General features: G+C 41.9%; 1 protein-coding gene across 1 annotated transcript in view; it reads left to right on the top strand.

The window, feature by feature from the left end:
• The first annotated feature begins 729 nt into the window (after positions 1 to 729).
• The window catches only part of srrm3 (serine/arginine repetitive matrix 3), a 126,340-nt gene continuing 106,677 nt past the window's right edge, over positions 730 to 20,392 (top strand). The window contains 1 exon segment of the mRNA XM_034683021.1: positions 730 to 915. The gene's annotated coding sequence lies outside the window, so the exon portion shown is untranslated.

Below are 20,392 nucleotides of genomic sequence, written 5' to 3'. Positions count from 1 at the left end.
TTACATCCCCTGGCAGAATTTATGATTTCTTGGGTAGTTTTTGTTGTCATTATGATATAAAAAGAGTAAACACAGTTGTTTGACAATAAATGGCTTCACCAAACAACTAACCATGAGTGAAAAAAAAGTTTTTATCTTATCATTCATATTCTCTGAAAAATGGCCAAAAAAATCACAAATTCTGCCAGGGTATGTAAACATATGAGCACAACTGTACTTATGTGCCATAGATTACACATGAGATACTTCATTTAAGCTTAGATTAAACAAATGTTTTTTTATTGTATTTTTCAATAATTTTGACATTACACTTTTTGTCAAATTTGTGACTAATGACTTTTGTTCTGAAACCCAGGATGTGTTGTAATGTTTTAGAATTATGTTTAGTTTGTATGTAACTTTTCTGGAATGTGCTGCTGCTGATCTTGGCCAGGACACACTTGAAAAAGAGATTTTTAACCTCAATGTGTTTTTCTACTGGTTAAATAAAATAAAATAAAATCAACAACATGTTGAACTAAACACAACAGAGTTGGGTACAAAGTCTCGCTTGAAGCAGCTTTGTTTTATTTGGTGTTCAAACAGCGGAGGAGACAAATGTCGCTCAAACAAAAACGCTAGGTGACGCTCCTCTAATGCTCTCGACTGTTCTCCAGCCTTGCAGTCGCTCCTCCGGTCCGACAGGGGGCGCTGTGCAGCAGGTGACGCTGCAGTAAAGCAGTGTGAGGGTTTTTGTTCCCAGATCTCCTCCTCGGTGCGCTGTCCACTTCAGCACCACAAGCAGAGCAGAGGAGGGGACTGAAGACACGGCTCAACATCAGCACCAGCACCCACCCGAAGTCCCACAGACCGAAAAACACCCACCCAAATCCGCCCCGATCACTGCCAGCGACGAGCCAAAGGACTGCGGGAAAGGTAGGAGTTTGCGAGGAAGATTAAATAGGATCAAGTTGAGGGTATGCAGGCAGGGATAATAACGGGCATCAGTGAAGAAGAGCAAGTCTCCTTCCCTTCCTGGTTCATAAATACTGTATAACCGTGTGCAGACGGTGTCTACGTTAGCTCCTTGTTATGTTTGTACCTCATATTTACAACCAATGGTGATTAGTAGAGAGAAACGGGGGTGCCGAAGTGAAGAAGAGCTTTGTGTGCACCGTGTTTTTGCTGGACAGCCTGTGTTCGCTTTGCAGATGGTGCTGTTTTATAACTCGTCGATTTCCGCTGATGCTCTGTGGACAGCTGCTGTTCCTTTATGTCCCTCTGTCCCGGCTGTGGGACATTAAGCATTGCCCTCTCTGTGCTCATATTGATGCCGTTCTGTGTAAGGTGAAACCTACACACTTATAGAGGAAGGCTTGTTCAACATATGTGGATGGTAGCTTTATAAAACAGGATTATGTAGAAGAGGCAGACAGTTGAACAGAATTTGGTTTAGAAATGTGTGTAATCATCCTGAGGCTGGGAGTTGACTCTTTCCTGAAAACCGAAGTTTAACAGACATTAAATGTTTGTAAAAATATAAATACTGCAGAGTTATTGTGTACTTCACTCTGTTTGTGACTTTGTGTTGTCTGCACACTTACTATAGGGGTTTATAATGCCCCACAGTTTACCTAATGTTATATAATAGTCTATGTGTGGACCCTGCAAGTGCTCATTGGTGAGGAGTGATGTCAAACTCACCTTGTTTGTAAATAGTTCCTGATACATAGATGATGTGCACTGATACAATGGGTTGGATTTAACACATTGAGGGGTGATTCTAGGATCGATGAGCCGGGCAAGATAAATTTCACTGTTTTGTACATTTTAATGCAATTTAATTCCCACATTTGTGAAAGAAAAGTATAACACTTCGGGGAAGTCTGTGACTAAACCATCAAATCTGATAAAGGTTATTTAAATGCTGAGCCACAGCAAAAGAGAAATGGATTGGAATCATAAAGAAACATATGGTAACCCTAATTTCTGGGGATAGACAGCTCATTTTGATACAGCATCTCCTCAACATATACATAAACTGTATGTATGTTTTTGGAGTAAACCAGCCCCCTATAGTACCAAAAATACCAGAAATTGACATTGGAGTTATTTTTTGGACTTTCATTTGAAATGCAATGCACAACATGTAAAACGTGGTGGAGCTGCTGAATTTTTGTTGTTAAAATTTTACCTTTCAACCAAGTACTGTGTGGTTTTGAAACGTTTCTAGCTTGTTCAAAAGATACGGACATACAGTAAAAAAAATTAAAAAAATCTCTCAAATTTTAGGGGTGCTGGGATTCAATTTAGAGGTGCTTCAGCACCCCCAAAAATGGGCTAGAAATGCCTATGCACATGTTCATTTGAAGCTTTGATTTGTGCAGTAAATGTGCATCTTAAAGAGATGGATGAGCTTGACGTGGGTTTGCAGTCTGTGTGAATGAAACTATGCTGTTTAAATGTATATTTATATTTGAAGAGTTCTTTTGCAAAAACAGATAACTCACTTTTAAAAATTAAAAAAAAAAATTAAAAAAACATATTTTTTCTATTACTAGCTGTAGGTATTATCAATCAATTGAAGTTGGGTGGCTTTTACTAAGTCAAAATGGCATTGCTAATTAGCTGTATCCTGAAAATGTAACTATTAGAAAATTATATTAAAAGGAAATATGTTTTTTGAAAATTTATAAAAACGGAGATGTCTGTTTTTGCAAATGAACTCTTCATTTATACTATTTTAAATAGAGAAGTACTCAGTACTCTTGACTTTCTGTTGCCTGTCTGTGAATACATACATCATCAACAAAATATTGATTGTGTCACCTAAAACTAGTAGTCCAATGACCTTTGTAATTCATAGGAATTTATTGACATCTAATTTTAATAATTGAATGATTGACCAGTCATTTATGAAAGGATTCATCATGTTTTATGTCATAGTACTGATATTTTTGGATGAAAATTACTCCTGTTTCTAATAAAATTATTGAGGAAATAATGTTTGAGTTTCATAGAAGTGATTAATACAGAAAAAAATATAAAAATGACCCAAAAAAAAGATCATTCGTTACAACCCTGACTGATGATTATAAACATCCCAATCCATCATGCTCCTGCAAATTACATTACAAATAACAGCTGTGTGACAAAATGCCACAAATGCCCTCTGCTCTCCATGTCCACACACCAGATGACTGTCTGGCTGAGTCTTCATGAACACCCCATGAATCAGTAATCAGCGCTGGCTTTGTGACATGCTGCTCGGTTTAAAAGGAAAAGTCAGTGGGAGCCGCGTGAGTGACAGGTGGGGGACAGTGCTGACCAAATGCTCGTACGTAGGACTTTAGCTACACTGTGCCAGTCTGGCCAGCTTGAATACTGAGTTTATCTCTGAATGCAGTCTTCCATTCTGTCAGAGTGGTGCTGTTGTCGAGGTAGGCCCAGGTGAGGTAAGAGGCTGATAGAGGGATTAGCTTGTATTAGGATGTGGCTGCTCATAGCGAAATGTCACTCACTCTGGCTCTATCGTCCTCTGCCGCCTGTCTCTCTCTCTCTCTCTCTCTCTCTCTCTCTCTCTCTCTCTCTCTCTCTCTCTCTCTCTCTCTCTCTCTCTCTCTATGAAGCAGATGTCTCTTGCCTGCTCCACATTCACATTGTTCCTTGATGTGCACTGAACCCCCTTCCCTCCACCACCACCACCTCTACAGCCGCTCTGCAGCATCTCAGTGGTTCTCCTCGCCGTCCCTCCTTTTCTGCAACATGCCACCCCTGTCAGTGCCTCCCCTCCTCCTCCTCATGTCCTACTTCCCTCCTTCTCCAGCTTTCCTGAAGGGTGAAGCTGCTGCCGCTGAAGCCTGGAGGGTGTAGACAGCTAAAGGAGCGGCAGAGGAAGGATGGAGAGGTAGTTTCATATCAGGGTGAAGTGTTTCCGGCTCTCAATATTTACTGAGTGTCACATCACAATAGCCAGAGAGACATCCACTCAAGATTTGGTCTACAGTTGCTGCAATGTGAGAGCACAGCAGGGGGGAAGGCTCTGCTTCTTCAAAGACAGCTGAACGATGTAGACTTGGATTTGCAAGAAACAGTAAAATTAGTCTTCAACATTACTTTCTGATTCTCCTTGAAAGTGTGCTTCAGTCTGCAGAGCGAGGACTGCAGCGGGGCTGGGCTGTATGGTTTCACTGCAGGTGGTAATTCCTTTATGTTTTATTTAAAAGGCTTGTCAGTCTGCGCTCATGTCTCAAATTCAAATTCACTTTGAGAGTGTTTCTTGTTAAAGAGCTCAGTTTTACTGCTTCTACTGCTGTGTGATTTGGAAAAGTGAGGAATCTTCCTATAGAAGATTCTGGAACAAGATTTTACATCCCAAGTGGAGAATTAAACCCTCTGAACATTTAGAATGTACATATCTGTGACTTTCAATAACACAAATGAACTTCAATGTGTTTAATTCAACTGAAACCATGTTGCTTTTCCTTCATTAGTTATTATTTATTTATCTGTATAGTCCCATTAGGGGCTTGTCAAGACTTCTTTGACTGGGTTGGCCCAACTGGGGAACTGACCCATGCAGGGGTTGCATAGAGTATGTGTGCACACTCACATAGAGAGTAGTGTGTATTTACCCTTTCTGTCCCCACAAATCTACATTTTTTAAGTTATATTTTAATTTCATTTAGTTGACGGAGCAGGAAACCAGAGAGAGAGTGGGGAGTAACATGCAGGAAAGAGGCCACAAGTTGGGATTGAACTCAGATTGCCCACTTGAGGACCACAGCCTCTGTACATGGGGTGCATGACTTAACCACGAGGCTGGACTAGCGCCCCTCTACTATTTTCCTTTAACTAGTCATTTTTGGTACTGATTGGTACTTTTCAATACCGCCTGCTTTAAAACAATAAAGTATCTGATATTGTTACATATGAAAGAGGAAAAAGATCTCACTAATTTTTCAGTCAGTCAGTCAAAGGCCAACTAAATACAGAATTAGAACGATATTAACTGACTGTTTCACACTATAAACACTCTGAATAACTTATTAACACTACATTTCTGCAGGAAGGTGCTAGATTATGTTAATTTGTTGTTGCGGTGCGCGTCTCTGCTACACCTCCTTGACAGCCACCACGCTTCTGTTAACATTCACAGGTCAACAAACACTGGCATTTTTTGAGGGTCCTGTAGTGCTTATTACAACAACACGTTCTGTTTACTGTATGCCTGTTGCAGACAGACAGAGAGCAGAGAAGAGAGACGATGATGTCACCTGGTCTCTGTATGTTTCCTATCAGTCCTGACCATAGACTGTAGAAAATATGGACGTAAGATCCGTGACGTCACCCATCTGTTTCTGAAGCGCTGTTTTGAGGCCAATCGTTGAGCCATATTGCTGCTGTCAAGCGATTGTGACGTAAAGAGGCGGGCTTTGAGCCTCCTAGCCAACAGCTACAGTGTTCCCGCCTGTCAGTCAAGTCAGCTGTGCCTCTCATTGGAAGACTCGTTATCTCAATATCTTCGAAATTGCTGCGTTAGAAAAAAATTCACCCCTTTCACAGTGTGAGCTGATCGAGAAATGAGCTATCCAGACTACACTCGTCTTTTGTACCAGGCTGTAAACATGTTTATTTCTGCTGTAAAGATCGGCTTTTTCCCATTCATATGTTTGTGGTTTCCGGTACTTCCGGAGCCAGCCACAAGCGGATCCTCGATGAACTGCAGTTTTTAGCACCTCCGCATTGGACTCATATTTTTAGACCGGAGGTTGCCGCTTGGTCCTGACCTGTGGACTGTTGACAGGGATGGCTGTATATTATTCTTAGGAAAATGTTTATTTTGCCTTTCACTGCATGTTGCTCAGTGACATTTTGTGGGTTTGTTTTATTGCCATGACGTGTTTAACTTGGATCAATCTAGTTTCTTAATATTCCCTTTACCTTTGCACCAGAAAGCTTTACAATAGACTATAGATCCCACCATGCTCCCTCTTCATTGAAACCACTCTTAGATCCAGCAAAACCAGTTTCATTGTAAACAGGAAGAACGTGACTCACAGACCTAAGCATATAATCCCTGCAATGTAATCAATAAAAGCATGTTTAAAATATCAAGTCCATTAATTTTTAAAAGCGGATTTAAAATTTCACCCCCTGTTAGAGCAAGTTGAAGGAAACCTGATGGCGTAACCTCCATCCGTCTTGAATTATTTGACGCTGGTGAGATTCAGATCCATAACCAGCGCAGTGCACCATCTGCAGCCCTTCAGAGGCCGTTGTGAGCTATGTGCTGCTGTTGTGTTGCTATCATGCAGCACACTGACATACAGGAACAGCCCCCCTCCTCTCTACTGTTACAGGGTTACCTGAGATAAATGATTGTCGTTAGAAAGTCCCCCCTCCCCCAATCCAAAGCGGGGACTGGGGCACAGCGCTTGGACTGACCAAATAGCACGCCACTCTTCCTGTGCGAGAGTGCATCCATTTTTAATCCTACTCCTTTGAGGACAACCAAACATACACACACTCACTCAGTCGCTGATTCTTCTTGGAGCTTGCTTTTCATGTTTCATCCCATTTCATAGAATCTCATAATGGAGCACATGCACAGTCATGTGACCATGTGCGGGTTCTTTTTTTGTATGTTTTGAAAGCTTAGTGACACAATACCCAACTCCCTATGGGAGATAGTGATTCTGTTTCCATGAGCTTTCATCAGTACAATGCCTGATTTCCACTCCATGATACGGCTACACTTCCCATGCTTGGAAACATTGCTTCTCAGTTTGCAAAAACTGTAGACAGTACCTGGCACCTGGTACTTTTTGTGGTATCAACTAGTCCAGAATCAAAGCAACTGAGAAAGGAAGAGGATGAGTTAAAGATGCTGCAGACCTCTGATTGGTCAGAGAGAACTGTCACTTGAAAGTACAACACTAGACTGTTTATAAGAGGTGGAAGAAGCCAACGTGAAAGCCTTCTGTTTCATTTTGAAATATTGTTTTCAAAGCCTTGAGTTTGGCCCTAAATCATGTCCTGCTCTATTGTGTGTTTCACTCTGAATTGGACCATAATTTACAGAATGAACATCTCGCTGAATGGCAGTAAACAGGAAACGTTTAATGGGGTAATAAATCAACTGAAACTGTTTTCACACAAGCTTTAAACTCGTAGAAATGACCTAAAATTTTAGGTGATGGACATGTGTGAACACAAAGAGCAAATTTTCCTCCCCAGCCCCAAGCCTCTTTCAATCAAGCCCCTTAATAAGATTTCTGCAAGATATCTGAGCTTGCTGATGTGTGAACACAGCTGGTAAAAGTAAGGAAAAGTCACTATCAGTGAGTGAGTGCGTAAACTTTTTTATCCAATAACAACGTTGTTATCTTCATCAGCATTAGGAGACTGTGTAATACTCTTCTGCTTGCTTTTCTGCTTGCCAGTAGGTCCTTTTTCTCTGATTTGATTATACCACAAATATGTCCAATTACATGTATCGTTGATATTAGGACTGTCAGTGATAACGTGTGAACTGCAAGTGGATTAAGCTCAGAAATTAAAACATAAATTAGTTTTAGTCTGCTGCCTTTTTTGGCCCCTGTCATAGTTTAGCTGCTACCCCTCATGTTGAAAGATAACGACACTACTGTGCTTTTGAACGGCACATTTCACTTAAAAAAACTCCTAGGAGACTCAGCTGACAAGTCAAAAGCAATATGCGCTTTGTGTCAAACAAAGTACTTTGAGTTAGAGCCACAAGCTGAGAATACAAGTGCAGCTAATCAGACTGATGTCTGCAGGCAAAGCCTTATTTGGGTATGAATAAATTGCCACAGACATGTGGCTCGGATGCAAGGGACGTCCTCAGGTTGGCATGTTGCAGGATGTCTTACCATCGTGGGGAACAATAGTCGTGCAGAACTTATGTGTAGCAGAGGAAGCAACCAAACTGGAACTCCTGAAAAGTGGAAATGCTGTCACATTAACAGGGGATCACTGAACGTAAGACGTCAAAGTTATGTCAGAATAACTGCACAGCGTATTGACACTAATTGGACATGTTGTACATGCACTCCTGCATATTTCTTCATGTGTAACAGTGTTATTCTCAAAAACAACAATTCATTTCACAGAAAAAGCACTGTAAAGCTGTCTACTACCTCTGAATCATGGTTTCAGATCACACTGGTGTGTCAATGTAGTACTTATTTGAATAATACATTAAAAAAGATATATTTTTACAACCCTAATTGATATCAGACAATGACTGTCATCAGAGTAAAAAATAACTAAAGTAAAATCAGAGTAGACGACTACGTGTTAAAGTTCCATGTGTGTAGAAGCAAATAGTGCCAACATGGACCAATGTGAAACAGCAGCATAAGGGAGCTCATACTGCATGGCCCCTCCCCCATTTGAAAACAGGCAGCACAGCATTGCCATCTGGGCTGTGGGCCACTACTCAAGCCCCTCCTTTCTGCCTATACAATTTCATCACAGATTGTATTAAAGATTGATAACATAACAGCTCTCTAAAAGTGAAGCCAAAATATTGAGAGCCCCCTCTCTGACTGGCTGCAGTATAGTTCAAGAAGCCTGCCTCATCCAAATTATCATATGGGTCATTCATGGGTCAAACTTCAAAATCTAAATACTCATGAAACATGTTTTTTCTTAAACTTTATTAAGGCCTTACGGTTGGTTCTTATCATCCTGATTTTTATCCAAATGTCGTTTTTTTCTGAGAAGTTTAGTTTTAATCAGTAATTTGAAAACATTACAAAACACCATGGTTGACAGCTCTGTGGCACAATGAGTGTAAAGCCCCGTTTCCACCAAGCGGTTCAGTTCGGTCCATCTTGATACGGCGCGCATTTTGTGGCGTTTCCATTGACCAACACCGGGTCAGGTCCCCAAATTACCGAGCCGTACCGTCCCACTTTTTGGTACCCTTCTGTTGGGGTGCCAGACATACTGATCCAACCCTAGAAGGTGGAGCTAGAAACACTGCAGTCTATTGATTGGTTCGAAAGAATCGCCACTTCCCGTGCAACAGCTGTATTTCTCCTCGCGGCAAACAAAGCTTGATTGCGTTTTGTAACAAAGAGCCACATGCCAATAACAAAGAAGAAGAATTGCTGGATGTCTTCCATCGTTGCTCTTTGTTTACAGTGTCATGTTTTTCCTCTTTGTTGCATGTATTAGCGGGGTACACTGTGTCGCGCTGCCATGACGTCATGCTATTAAGTAGCTGACGCGGCTATCGGCATCCGGCTTACACGCCACCCACCAAGTAGGGCATGGTTGACTGTGGAAACGCAAACAGGATCCGGCGTTACCGATCCAACCTGTACCAAACTGTACCGATCCATACCAGACCGCTTGGTAGAAACGAGGCTTAAGAAGCCAGAGCCTGATGTGGTGGTATTTTGGCTTCTCCTTTGTACATTTGGAGGAGGTGGCAATGTGTCATCCATCTTTGTGGTGAGTCAATGAGTATGCATTTTGGCAAATTGGCATCAAAATCTACTGAATTACGATGTAGCTTTCTGCAGCAACAAATACTTTGATATAATGCAGAAAAATAAAAAAATGCTCTTGGTAATTTGTAAAGGCGTCTCCTCTGATTTCTTTGCAGATTCATAAAAGCTTTTACCTCATGGACTTCCAAAACATTGGTTTCATTTTTGAATTGGAGGTCTCCCTGAAGTCTGAAATATATGACTCAGGGAAGAAGAGCTGTTTTTGATGCAAATTGCAGTGTATAAGCCTCGAGGGTTGTAAAGTACCTTGAGTGCTTCTGAGTTTTGCATCACAGCTACGGCACATGTCTGACTGTGTAGACACGAACTACAAAAACCATCTTCCTGTTGTATTTTAAATGCTGGCATGCACCTTCACGCTTCACCTCAGACAGCATCTTGTCCTCAAATCTCTCCCTCAGTCAGGCCCATTCGTCTGTGGATGCATCTCAGTGTTTGAATCCCTGCTTCAGAGTTATGACTCATCCTGATAACCAAATCATTCTGTGAATCTTGAATGAGCATACAATGCCGATATTAACCTGGGCTTGTCTACTCCTCTCTGTTATCCTGAAATCAATCCCACTCAGAGGTGATTAAGTATTTCTTTCTCTATACTTTGGGTGAGGATTCTATACGAATGTGATGTAACTTTCAGTTCGAGGTCAGCCTCCCGCTGTGTTGAAGCATTTAAGCAGCTCTGAAGATCAAGAGTACGACTCCTTCATCTCTTGATCAAAGCCAACTTAGCCCCAGATTCATCCTCATCAAGAAGCAGAAAAACAGTACATGAAATTTAGATCAAGGTCTGAAAACTGAATAATTCAACCTAACTTTTTTTGTTGGCTGGATTGGGCTTTTTTTTTTAGACTGAACTTTGTCCTCTGCAGCTGATAATTGTTGAATAAAATAATGTTTTATTTATTATTCCTCTGATCTATTATTACTATATCAAATTTTACATTCATTATCCTTTACAATCGATGCAACCGTTTTTTCATCATGCAGATGTCTTTTCTATGAGATCTGATGTTTGGGTGCACGTGCATGGCAGAGTGTGTGTGTGTGTGTGTGTGTGTGGTTTTTGACTGAAGGGATGGGTGATAAAAACAGCACATGAAGCCGAATTATTGAAGTCAACAGTCATGAGAAACGACCTCACTCTTTTCAACCGGTGTGCTTGAAGCTGTCACTCAGTCACTGCTTAAAGGGCTCTGTTTGACTGCTCGTTAGTCCTATTTCAGTTCTGTGTTTGCCTCCTCTGTGTGTGTGTGTGTGTGTGTGTGTGTGTGTGGCACTGTCCCCCAGGGATCCCCATCCTCTCTCCCGCTGACTTCAGAAGAGCTTTGAAGTAGAGGTGAAGAGGAGGGGAGAGAGGGAGACAAAGAAGGGGCGGGTGGGGGGAGGGAGGGAGAACAGTGAGAAATGCTTCCTTTTTATTCTCACGGAGCTGTTTCTCCATGATTTGAGGATGATGTCATAGTCTGCATGGTGCTTCTGGATGACAAAGTGTGTCTGCGATGTTACTGTGAGGAGCAAATCACAGTGTTCAACGGCAGCAGAGCGCTGTGTTAGGAGTTTACAACATATTAAAGTGGTCATGTTGCTGCTCCCGGTCTGCTCATGAATAATAGAGTGGATCAGTGTCTGGTTCTATCAGGTGATCCCGGTGTACTTTTCAGGGCTGTGTGTGTGTGTGTGTGTGTGTGTGTGTGTGTGTGTGTGTGTGTGTGTGTGTGTGTGTTTGTGTTTGTGTGTGTGTGTGTGTGTGTGTGTGTGTGTGTGTGTGTGAGGGTGAGAAGAATGGAGAGAGGCGCAGTGAGAGCAGCTGCTGCATGCGGCCAGCACACCCACAACACCAAACCATCTGCCGGGCTGACTCCAGAGAACTAATACACACACACACACACACACACACACACACACACACACACACACACACACACACACACACACACATGCACACACACACTCTATTGTCTCTTCAGCAAACACACCACACACTCACTTCACCTGCTCAAGTATCCTTCTTTAAGTGCTTGGCATTAAGGTATAAAAGTCAGGCTCAGGGGTCTCATTTATTAAACAGTATGTAGAATCATTATTAACATTGTATGTATGTAGAAAACCTGGGAATTGCGTGAATGATAATGAATTACATTTACACAACCGTTCACTCACGTACTTCCACCAGAGTTCCCTGTAGGAATAACAATCCACCTCATAACATGTACAAGTAGATGCAAACCTCACAACTACACCATAGACTAACGGCACCATAGGCTGACTCAGCTGCCGTACGAATAGCTAGCAGGATCAGGAGAGCTACACATCTGCATAGAAACTGAGCATTACTGACAAAGCAATGGAAGTCTTCATGCAGGATCACAGTTTAAACCTTTTTCCCTTATGGAAGCCTCAGAAGAACAGACTTTAAACCTGCGCATTATATCCCAGATTTTACGGCAACGACATATAATCTGGCTTCTTTACACTTCAGTTCCAGTTCCCTCTTGCCTCCAAAGTGTTCATACACATCAGAGTTTGTTTACCACTGCACACATTTTCCTGTCAACTTTGTTTTCTTGGATCACAAACTTAGTGTGGGAAGAAGAAGCATACGCCACTTACAGGCCCTTTTATGTGCCCTTTTATGTGCCTGTGCGCCCAACATTTATGAATGAGAACCCAGATTATTTTACACCACACCTGGTTTATGATTATTCATCTCTAAGATAAAAGATTAGAGAGGTATTCAGTCTTGGAAATGTAGATTTGGAAATAGGGTTGCAAAATTCCGGGAATTTTTAAAGTTGGAAACCTTCCATGGGAATTAACGGGAATCTATGAGAATAAACAGGAATGAACCAGGAATTTACTAAATTGAAGGTTGGCTCTTAATAGGAAACTTAAATATAGTTGGGGAAAATATATTTTAGCATAATCCTGACTAAAACAACCAGATTTCATGCAAGTACAGTTGAATATCTATGCTATTCCTCAATCACATGCACATAGCACAGTGCTTACTGCAGGGCTATTGAGACCATGCCCCTTACATGCACTGTGCATTCCTCCATCAGATTTATTTTATTTATTAGTTTATTTGACAGAGGCTGCACGGTGGTGCAGTGGGTAGCGCTGTTGCCTCACAGCTAGAAGGTTCCTGGTTCGAATCCCCGGCCAGGGCAGGTGCCTTTCTGTGTGGAGTTTGCATGTTCTCCCCGTGCATGCGTGGGTTCTCTCTCGGTTCTCCGGCTTCCTCCCACAATCCAAAAACATGCTCAGGTTGATTGATCACTCTAAATTGCCCGTAGGTGTGAGTGTGTGTGTGAATGATTGTCCGTCTCTCTGTGTTAGCCCTGTGATAGGTTGGCGACCTGTCCAGGGTGTACCCTGCCTTCTGCCCGAAGCCAGCTGGGATAGGCTCCAGCCCCCCGTGACCCCTAACGGGATAAGCGGTCAAGATAATGGATGGATGGATGGATAGTTTATTTGACAGGGGCCATGCAAAACAAAAATGTCAAGCTAGAGTTTGCTATAAGCTAATTTTCATCTGTGGTCCCTGGGCAGGAAGATGTAAACGAATGTACAATACAAATGATAAAAACATACTAGCATTTAAAACAATACATAGGCTACTCAACACAGTCCATCACTAATAACAACACATTTAAAATTGCATTTCATTGTCTCTAGTTGCACTGATGACTTCTAGAATCCTGCAGAGGCTAGGCTTGAGAAGCTTGAGGCAAGATGCTTTTTTATTTGCATGTTGAATGGGACTTTTTTGGAGGGAGAGGATCTCTTTTCATTTAACATTTTGAATGGGATTTTGTTGGGATTGCACTTTTGTTAATTTTTTTGAATGGGTTGGGTCAGGGGGATGAGTAATATTTAACTCAACATGTTTTTGTTTTTCAATGAAAGAATTGATTGTTCAGTAAAATATTTAACACTTGATAAAGTTCTACAAATGAATCTGTTTTAATTTTATTATTTTGGATGGATATCTGCTTATAACAAAACAAATATTTATGCTTGGATATGATACCTTTCCATTAAATTACCCTGAATTCCCATAAATTCCCATATTTCCCATGGAAAGTTTCCTAATTTGGAATATTTCCAAAATTCTCCAGTTTGACTTCCCATAGAAATTTACCAGAAATGTTCCACTCCTTTGCAACCCTATTTGGAAAGCTGAATACCTCTTTCACAACCAGGAAAGCAATGCATAACAGCTAGGAGGAAATTCTTTGTCTTAGTTTGAGATATAATCTGAATAATGTCCCTCTCTTCTAAAATAATATCTTAGTTCAACGCTTACATGTGTGGCGTTTCTGTTAGGGACCAAGCAGTAAAGCACAAGACTCAGGTGTAAGTTTTAAAGAGAAGTGGGTTTTTATTTTACCAAAATTAGGCAAACCAAATTCACAGACCAAAATGATGAGAACTGGGCCTATAAAAGAGGTCAACTTAACATAACTCAATTTAACACAACAAAATATGAAGTGTGGACTAAACAAACAGATCGCACACAATGAGACATCAATGAACTTATACAGTGGTTGGGCCAAACCAAGTTTAACTCAAAGGGTAAACAAAATGAACAATTAATCAAACTGAATTCAAAGTAATACTAACTAAGCCCAACCCCCCCCCCATGACATCAGAGCCCATGGTCAGCTCCACTCAGCTGGCTTCAGCATAAAAGTCCCTTTCACCCTTGGACACACCTTTTGTTCATTCCAGGAAGTGCCATGCTCCCACAGCCAGGTAACTCACTGTGTGGCTCCAGCCATCACAGTTTCCCACAGAATAAAGTTATACATGTGTTATTGGCAAGGAGACTTTCTTAAAGATATTTAATTGAATACATTATAAACCCTATTCTTATTAGGTTTGGATATTTATCATGTTTATTCCCTACTTATTCTGGTGTCTGCTTGTTTTCACTTCTCTTCTTCACACACCTTTTCTCTCTTAAAACACACCAGCACCTCCTCTCCTGCCTCTTTCACTTCCTGTCTGCCTCTTTGAGTCTACTTGTGTTTCATCAGCTGCATGTCTTTCCCAAATAACATCATTACCACTATAAAAGGTTCATTCACAGCTAAAATAGTGCAGAATAACATTGTCAGCAAACAGCTTCTCAAAACTGTTTTAACACCTGAAGAAGGTCTGTTTGTGATCACCCTGTGTCAGATGTAACACTTACACCAGGGGAAGAGAGCGAGGAGAGATCATGTACTAGTTTATTTATCTCAGATGGGAGCTATATTCAGATAAAAGAAGGAAAATGCAAGATGGTCAGCAAATTTACTTGGTCGGCTGTAAATATATTCGGGCAGCCCACCCACGCAAAGTCTGTCTGGGAAACACTGCACATCTAACCCCTTCGCCAGCTTCTCCTCTCCTCAAATAAACTACTCTTGCTTATCTTGGCTGCTTTTTGTAAGTTGTGTTTTTAAGTCTGCCGCTGTCTTGTGCAACTTGTATTGAGGACAGTATTTCCAACACGTCTGCTTGTCTCTGTTTAAGATGTTGGAATAAATATGTCTTGATGCTAATTTTAGCTGCTACAGACTTTTTGGAGGAACTTTGAAGCATGTGGAGGTTAGCTCCCGGTTGGATGCTATAAAACAGAGTGCAGACAGCTCTGAGAATGAACTTTTCACCTTTGTTGGCTTTAAACACACAGACAGGTTTACACCGTAGCTAAATCGAAAGTGAACTCTTGCTGAACTATGAACTGTGGGAGCTCAAGGAAGCTGAAGCACATCTGAACGTTATCAACTATGCCTGGCACACTTACAGGATTCTTCAAACCTTCACACATTTAGAGACCACACACTTGATGATAACCAAGTGGCAAACTCCGGTCTCAAACGATGAAGCCAATGCGGAAGTGCTATAAACTGCAATACATCGAAAATCCGCTTGAGGCTGGCTGCAGAAACACCGGAAACCACATAGATATGAATGGGAAAAAGACGATCCTTGCTGCATTAATAAACATGTTTACAGCCTGGTTCAAAAAACGTCTTGGCCCTACAACGCTAATCTCTCTAATGGCACACACTGTACGGGGGGTGAATTTTTTTCTAACGTGACGGTTCAGAAGATATTAAGATTACGAGTTTTGCCCAAATAAGGACATGACTGACGTGACTCCCGGTCGGGAACACACAGCCATTGGCTAAGAGGCTCACACTCTGCCTGGTTGAGTTCCGCATTTCCAATATGGCTGCTGCCGTCGATTTGCTTCAAAACAGCTCTCAGGAACAGATGGGTGACGTCACGGATACTACGTCCATATTTTATAAAGTCTATGATGATAACAAAAGACAGATCGCACAAGATTTTCTGATCTTAAAGGGTGTGGTGTGCTCTTCGGAGCACACCACACACTGATGGCCCTTTCCCAACGGCCCGTGTTAGCCCTACTCTACTCGACTTGACTCGACTCTACTCGGTTTGTGTTGTGTTGCCACGGCGCTGTACCTCGTCTCAGATACCAGTTTTTCGTACCTGCTCTGGTCTGGTTCTAAGCGAGCTGAGCCGGTACTAAAATGCGACGTCGACGGACCGGCGGCCACTGATTGGTCAGAGAATGTCGTCACCGAAGAGTCATGAGTGCACTCAACCTATGCGCTCAACACAGGAATCAAACCAGCCATTTTTAAAAAACGACATCAGTACTCTTTTGTTCTTCTTTTTCTTTCCTCTCTCAGTTGGCATGCGACAAAAAAGCCACAGACAGAGAAGCAAATACACCATTGCCTCCATGCCCTTCATTGTTTGTGATTGTTATGTCTGTGTTGTGTTCAAAATGACATGAATGCAGTTTCGCACAGCTGTGTTTATGATGACCCCGCCCACCGTGAGTCGGTACTCGGGCTGGTGGAAAAGAAACCCAAACCGAGTAGAGTAGAGTCGAGTTGAGTAGAGCCGAGCCGAGCCCAGTCGAGTCGAGTAGGGCTGGAACTGTGTAGTGGAAAAGGGCCATAACCGATTCTTCAGCAGAGTATCAGCTTCTTCATGCTCAATATTCCAAATCTCGCATAGTAAAACGTGACTTCGGTGTAAACAAACATGGCGGAAGCTATGATGATTGTTTTCGACCTCTTACTTTCCGAAGTCACACACACAAAAAGAAAAACGATTATGGAAAAAGTCATAGAGACGGGGGGAATTTGGGCTGTATCCATTACAGCACGAGTTGTATTCATTACAGTGGCGAGTTTTCACCGGCACCATGTTTTTGTTTGACTTTACTTCCTCTTCCCGTCAGTCATCTGAGTCAGCTCGCGTCTTGATTAGCTTTTGCTCCAGTACACGTGACATTACACACTGTGCGTGCTCGGCTCTTCTCAGGGCATCCCACACACTACAGGATTTCGCAAATATTAAACATGTTCATTATTTACGACCTCTCCTTCTGAGGCCTTCCGAGCGGCTCCGACTGGACAAAATCACTCTTAACCAACCAAACACCACAGGAAAATCACACACCATGTTGTTTGCAAACATCCGACAATCGGGCCTTTGCTGGCTTTGATCGTAAGGGGGAGATTAGGAGAAAAATCAGCCTGATTATCCTGTAATGTGTACCCGCCTAAGTCTTTTTTATTAATCATTTACATCTTGAACACAATCTTTTGGCTGCAAAATGCCTCTTCTGAAACCAATGGGTGATGTCACAGAGACGACATCCATGTTTGATAGTCTCTGGTAACAACAGAATCACATCTGAGCATTTGAGCTACTTTGTTGACAGCAGCATTAAGTTTTTTTGTCTTTAGTTTTTAGGACAACAGCTCTCTTGGTTCTGCAACATTGCGAAAGAAAAAGAAATAGCAGGAAACTGAACAGATGAGGGAAACTTGCAGGAATAAATGACTGCGCTGTGTTTAATTAGGAAGTTTGCTTTATCCATAAATCCACAAAAGACGTGGAATTTAAATTAGTACCCCAAAGCTAACCTTCAGCTCTTTGTTTCTGCCGGGAGAGATTTACTCACACAGACACACACAAACACATAAATGCTTTATTGATGATGAGAGTTCACTGCACACACACTCATGCAGTTACGGCAGGTGTTTGTTGGTTGATTCTGTGTCTCAGTGTTCCTCAGAAAGCCTCCTGGAGCGATAGATAGTGATGATAAAGAGCGAGTGGGAGAAATGATCCTCTCTGCAGCACATCCACAGCTGTCGTAATCCTGAGTGGGTGAGGTGTGGAGATAAGATGATGAGTCAGGGAGCAGCTCTCACATGATGGAAATGAGAGCCAGCCTCTATAATGGCTTGTTTGGTGTATAACTAGCCTCTAGTATTTACAAAGGGAAACTAATATAATCTCCTGCCAGCCTCAGAATGTGCCTTTTACGTAAATCATGTTAAATCTTTGTGACATTTACTCCCATCACGTTCTGTCTTTTAAATAAACAGCCGTTTAATTGCCCTGGATGAATGGTACTGTGAGTGACTGCGTGTTGAGAGTGACAATGGTTCAACCTGCAGACAAAATGTCATCATTGCTGTGCAGCTCTGCAGGGCACAGTTCCATTTATTCCCCCCAGAGAGAAAGGGAAAAAGGCCAAGGACGCAGAGGAATCAAAACAGGAAAAGGTGATGCTGCGAGCAAAAACCTGTGCTGAAAGATGAATGCAGGCTCTGACCTTTTCCATCTTTTCATTGCTGAGCACTCTGGGAATTCATATCAGCCTTGCCTGCTGCAGTCGTCGCAGTGCCGTCTCCGTATTTAGAGCGGGCCAGACCTAAAATAACAGTTTGCTCTCTTTATCCTCGCCTCAGAGCCTCGGAGCCTCAGTGTTGGCCTGCTGCAGGATGTGTCTGGCAGACTGACCTCGCTGCAGTGTCTAAAGCTACGTTCATTTATCTGTGTTTTTGCGTGCAGTTGTCAGAATTGCGTGTGTTAAAATCCCACATTGGGAGTCATACAGCTGTCGTGGAGGAGGGGTGAATCAATTATGCTCTCTTTCTATGACTGTACAAAGGTTCCGGTTGAGGATCTCTCTTCGTGTTTCTGATAAAATGATTGTCCATCTGAAGCCTCTCTAGTTTAATTATTTTAGGTATCATGATCAAACAGCTCTTGTTCTTGGTAAATGAAGTGTTCAACAGAATGGCCTGAGTGCCAGCGTGTGTGTTTTTCACAGCTACTTCTCCAGCAGCTTGAGTTTTTATTTCACCCTGTGATTGCTCTCATTACTTGGATTACAGGCCACTTTACACCACCTGGAAGCTTTTTTTAATTGCATAAAGAGGGCTTTAGAAATTACAAAAGCTGTTTAGACATGTCCAGACACAAATGCATGAAAATATTGTAATAATAAAGTTCCTAAAATAGGATTTCATGAGAACGAATTCACTACGTCAGGATTCAGCAGTATTGAGTGAGTGTTTCACATTTTCAAGAACTCTATACTAATAGAATGATTTTAGGAGTTAAAAAAAAAGGCATTTTCTGTATCATTGATATATCACGCAACTTAATTCAACCCCAGTACAGTGTGTTTATGAACCAGGCTGTAAACATGTTTATTAAGAATGATCGTCTTTTTTTAATTAGTGTGTTTGTAGTTTCCGGTGTTTCTGCAGCCAGCCTCAAGCGGCTTGGTTTTACTGGGAAGTTAGCACTGTCACCTTTAGCATAACTTGCTTTCACATTCAATGTAATCGAGCTCAGCCTTGTTTAATAACAGAGTGGTGCTGTGTTTGAAGGAATGCCCCCCCCCCTCCCTCATGAAAATGTGCGTCTCGTGCACGCGTGTACATCAAGCGGCAACCTCCGGTCTCAAACGATGAAGCCCATGCAGAAGTGTTATAAACTGCAGTTCATCGAGAATCCGCTTGAGGCTGGCTGCAGAAACACCGGAAACCACATACACACCAATTCAAAAAAGACGATCAGCATTAATAAACATGTTTACAGCCTGGGTGGGGGGGATAAGGACATGACTGACTTGACTCCCGGTCGGGAACACATAGCTGTTGGCACACTCTGCCTGGTTGAGTTCTGCATTTCCAATATGGCTGCCACCGTCGATTGGCTTCAAAACAGCCCTCAGGAAGAGATGGGTGACGTCATGGATACTACATCCATATTTTCTACAGTCTATGGTGTACATGCAATTTTGACGAGTGAATTGAGCAAGTAAACACAAAACAATCTCGTGCGAATAGTGCAAGCGTTCGCGTTTGGTGTGAACGCGACATAAACATGGTTTTCCACTCAAGTCAACTCTAAACACTGATGTGACTGATCAGTCGAATGTGAATGCCTTTACAGCTATAAGCATCTAAGATATCCCTTAAAATATAAGATCAGGGCTCAAAGACCTGACTTTATGCACTGTTTTATATTCCAGTAATCTCAGACTACAGTTGGCAAGTAAAAACATCAAATATCCACAAAAGTACCCAGTATCCATCAAACAGCTGTAGTTTCTAAGTTTCCTGCACATGCTTGATTGGTTTATTTTTTCCAAAGACAGCATTCAGTTCCTTTAAATAATGAGGCATCCCACTGTGTGTGGATATTCATGTCATACACCAACTCATTTTACTAGCAGCTTTCTTATAGACAGAACTTGGCAGGAGGCACAAGTTCAGTAGGACAAAAATAACACACTCACACTCACTGATTTACACTCAAAGAGAAAGAAGGAGACAAACAGATTTCACTTGTTTATGAAAAATGTGTCCATGGCATGAGCGTCCAACATGGCTGTTCCCCACAGACAGTAGGGCATCTGTGCGTATCTATGGTAACTACTGTCTTCTGAGAAGGAGTTTTCAGGTATTTGGATATGGATAGAGGATGATGAATTATTTAGGAGCTCCATCAGACAGTTAGTG

This window comes from Notolabrus celidotus, chromosome 5 (genome assembly GCF_009762535.1).
Source record: "Notolabrus celidotus isolate fNotCel1 chromosome 5, fNotCel1.pri, whole genome shotgun sequence".
Lineage (NCBI taxonomy): Eukaryota > Metazoa > Chordata > Actinopteri > Labriformes > Labridae > Notolabrus > Notolabrus celidotus.
This window is presented reverse-complemented; position numbering and strand designations above follow the sequence as displayed.